The following is a 4446-nucleotide window of genomic DNA, read 5'->3' on the forward strand; positions in this document are numbered from 1 at the left end:
TTCATTCTGCATTAAGCTGATAAATCACGTAAACCAGTAATTTGTCAAAAACACAGTTATTGGAATCAGAATTACTTCATGTACAGGGGTTACCGAATCATTCATCAAATCCTGATTTTCTAGAAATACAATACATTAAGAACACACAATAAAATAAACCAAGGTCTTCTATCTTGTAAGACTACTTTGAATAAAATATAGTTACATATTATTGTCATATTGTAAATACTGTGAATTCAGCAGTCAAATATATGCTGGTGTATTGTTAAAATTTGTTGCCACTCAATTTCCAAACAGCGAATATTTTCTACTCATACCCATAACCTTTTCCTCTGTCTCACTCCTGTTGAGATCTAGGAAATACAGATTAACTACAGCACCATGGGGGGTTCCCCAAATTTTTAACTGAACTCCAGGTACCAAGAAATCAACTTTAAACTCTGAAATTCTAATTTATCAGTACTTCACATTTTTGTAGCAACTGGGATCTCCCTCTAAACAACTTTTGAAATTTAACATTAATCTACTCTAAAATTAAAGAAAAATGCAGTCTTTAAAAATATTATTATAATGCCTGCTACAGAGGAACATGGTAAAAAAAAAATCTCCCAGTTTACAAATTTGTTGTAACAATTGAAGGAATAATGATGAGCAAGTCCTGTTTGTAAAAACTCGTCACCTCTCGGCCTTTTGGCTAAGATCAAGTGTAGTATCTGTAAAAACTCATGGGGTAATTTTCTTTCCAGTTCCCTACCCAGAACTGCTTCTATATTGCTTAAACATTGTTTAATTTTGTAACTTATGAGCCCTGAAATTCATGTAACTCATGTTTTCTCTTTGCTTTGGTTGTTAGGTGATTAATTAGCTATAGCCCAACCTTAAAGCTGAGGATTCTCCACCTGTGTTTTGAATATCTGCTACTCTTATAATAGCCTTGATTATGTAGTATTCATGCCAATTAGAAATGTAAATGCCAAAGTTTTATTATACATAGTCAGTCTCTAATTTTATATAATTATTATATTTTTATTCTATGCCCAAATTTCATTTATTTGATCAAGTTCATTTAAGAAATTTGTTTTTCTTTAAGTGAATTTGGTGCTATTTCTGGATGTATTTTCCTCATCAACAGGTTCATTTTTAATTAAAACACCATGATGTGTTCTGCTTTTGAATAACAGTAATTAGTACTGACCTTTCTCAGGAAAAAGAGGAGGAGTTTCCAATTTCTGGAGTGCATAAGCAAGAATAACCACAAATTTTACATGAGTCCAATGGTAAAACAAAAATGAAAAACATTAGATCATTGTTTGCCAAAATATTGGACAACTTATACAACAGAACTTTAATAGTTTGTGGGATAATGGAATTAAAAAATTTACTTTACTGCAAAATACTTTTGAAATCCATGCTTAGATTTTTCTACAATTTGGTTTTTTCATGAATGCTTTGGAGACCTTACATATGAAATGGACAAGTTTCTTGAAATAAAAATTTACCACAACTGTAAGAAATCCACTTGAAATATTTAAGTATCTGTTAACATTAATTCACAGTTAAATACATACCCACAAGGAAAACTGCCAACACAGATGGATCATGGGAAAATGTTACTAAAGCAAGGAACAGCAAGTCTATGCAACTCTGCCAGATTAAAAGGCGAGGGAGGCATTTTCCAGTTCATTTTGTGAGATCAGCACGATTTAAAAAAAAGTTACTTGCTTGACCGTCACAGTTAAAGAGACAGAAAGAAGTCTTCCATCTGCTGGATCACGTCCTGAGTGGCTGCAAGGCCAGGACTGAGGGAGCCAAACACAGGAGCTTCATCCAGGTCTCACAGGTAGGTGGCAGGTACCAAGCACTTGGGCTGTCTTCTGCTGCTTTTCCCAGGCCCTTGGCATGAAGCTGGATTTAGAAGTGCAGTAGCTGGGATAAAAACCAGTCAGTACCCATATGAGATACTGACATTGCCGGCAGCAGCTGTATTAGCTCTGCCACGGTATAGGCCCCACTTTTTAAAATAAACATTATTTATTTAAAGGCAGAGTGATGGGTAGGGGGTGAGGAGAGACAAATCTTCCAACTACTGGTTCCCTCCCTGGCTGGAGTAAGGTCAGGCCAAAATCAAAAGCCAAGAAGGAGCTCTGGGTAAGACTCCCACAGGGGTTGGTGCCAAAACCAATCACTCCAGTCAAACAGTTTCCAGAATCGTAGCACACTGGTTCAAGTCCCAGCTGTATCACTTCTGCTCCAGCTTCCTGCTACTGTACCTGAGAAAGCAGCAGAAGATGGCCCAAGTGCTTGAGCCCCTACTACCCACATGGGACACCCAGATGGAGTGCCAGGCCAGGCATTTGTGACTATTTGGGGAGTGGGTCTACAGATAGAAGATACCTCTCTCTCCCTCTCTCTCCTTTTCCCTGCAAATCTGCCTTTTAAAGAAATATTTTAACCAAAGATTAATGATTCTAATTCAACATATCAGTAGACAATACCAAAGAAGTATTTTACTACTGCAATGAATGAACAGGAAACACTCAATGTTTGTGAATGTTTTGAAAAAACTCTCAAAAACCTTAGAATTTAAAGAGAGCCCTTCAAACTCACAAAAGCATATAACAAAGCAAAACCCTGTGGTTAATACTGTATGTGATGCTGAAAGACTGGTTTGTATCTAAATGGAAAACAATCAGAATATCTTAGCTCAAAAATTGATTCTCCATTTACTTGAGGTCCTATCCAGTGCAAAAATAAAAAAGTAAAAGCCTTAAATATTGAAGAGGTAATTAAAATTGTTTCAAGCAAAAGATTGAATTTGAAAAACCAACATAGAAGACCTATGAAAAAAGCTACTGGAAATGGTAAGGAAATAAAGAATACAAATGATGCAAGTTCAGTATATAAAGATAAAATACATTTTAATAAGTTAGCAGGAAAATTGTACAACTTTTTAAAAATGAAATATCAGCAGCATAAAATAGTTAGGAAATAAAAACTTAAAAGTAGTTAACAATATAAAAAAATAGTTTGTAAATTTTCCATTTGGATGTGTGGATTTGTGGATGTGAACAGGGCTAAGAAAGTCCTTCCTACAGCCTGTACTTAGCTCTCTGTCTCAGCTCTATTCATATTCGACTATGCCACAGATCCTAGTGGGCTAGCCCTTTGTCCTCCGTTTTCAAGGACCTATGTCATTCTGTACTCACGACCCACTTGGTTATGTAGGCCCTGTATAATTTGTCTTTCATGTCCCTTGTTCCTCTCTGCTTTATTTCCTGCTGAGTCCTGTTAGTTAGCAGCTCCACCTCTTCCGGCCACCACTTTTGCCCCCTCTTCTTTCCTGCTCTAGGATAGTTCCTGGTCTTGGAAACCAGGTGTAAACCCTGGGGCGTGGGTTAGGACAGAAGTTCTCCACTTAGGGTCGCTCTACCTCTGAGCCCTCTGCTGCACCCTGGCCCTAGTTCAGCCTTTGAGGATGCACAAGAACAGGGCTTCTGCTGCTCAAGTGCCCGTACTGGGGTAGGTGAGCGGGTACTCTTTCTTGGTGATGTGAGGCATGTCCTTACTGTCCTAGGGAAAAACAAAGAAACCTGCTTCTCCAGGCCATGGAAGGCCCCACACAGTGGGACATGTCTAGTAGGGTCAGGGAATAGCAACATCTATACAGGTGTCAACTAGAAAAATAAAATGCTGATTGGCGAAAAAAATCCATAAATAACTAAAAATGAAAATAAAATTTCACTAGTTGGGGGAATCAAGATTGATAAGATGTCTTTTCCTCAAGTGCGTCAATACTTCAGTACTGCCCTACTATGGTCCCAGATGACTTTTAAAAACAGTATTTCATGGGTGTATTCAAATTTTAGATTGATATGTAAATCATCTAGAAATAAATTGACCTTCATTAAAATCAACAAAGTTTGTTCTTTGAGGGGCAGTGAAGATAATCAAAAAGCACTGACTTGGACAAACTATTTAAAAATGTTTCTTCTATTCAAAATATGTAGCTCATAAAACTCAATCATAATGGAAGAAAAACAGATAAAAGGAAGCATGAACTGTCTCAATGATGTCTGCTTTTATTCCCAGTCCAAGATATAATCCATTTCCATTGAGTCATTAATCTGGAGATTTTCTTGGCCTTGATATTTCTAAGCCCACATGGGCCAATTATTTTATAGAAAATCCTTCAAAATAAAATCATACATTGTTCTCCAGAAAATTTGCATTCTTAATATTTCACATCTGGATACATGTAATGTTGCTACATGTCAATATTGGTGATAAATTTGATCATTTTATTTAATTGGTATCTGTCAAAGTTTCCCAATATAAAATTACTATATTTTGGTCTTTGCAAGCAATAAAGATGCAAATAGTTTCCTACTTACACCTTTCTATTAATTCGTGTGCTTGCTGAGAATTTTAGAGCTTTTATTAGTATTT

General features: G+C 36.4%; 1 pseudogene; it reads left to right on the forward strand.

The window, feature by feature from the left end:
* The first annotated feature begins 674 nt into the window (after positions 1 to 674).
* Positions 675 to 899, forward strand: LOC133776463 (U2 spliceosomal RNA; annotated as a pseudogene).
* Positions 900 to 4446: the final 3547 nt, after the last annotated feature.

This window comes from Lepus europaeus, chromosome 17 (genome assembly GCF_033115175.1).
Source record: "Lepus europaeus isolate LE1 chromosome 17, mLepTim1.pri, whole genome shotgun sequence".
Taxonomy (NCBI): Eukaryota; Metazoa; Chordata; class Mammalia; order Lagomorpha; family Leporidae; genus Lepus; species Lepus europaeus.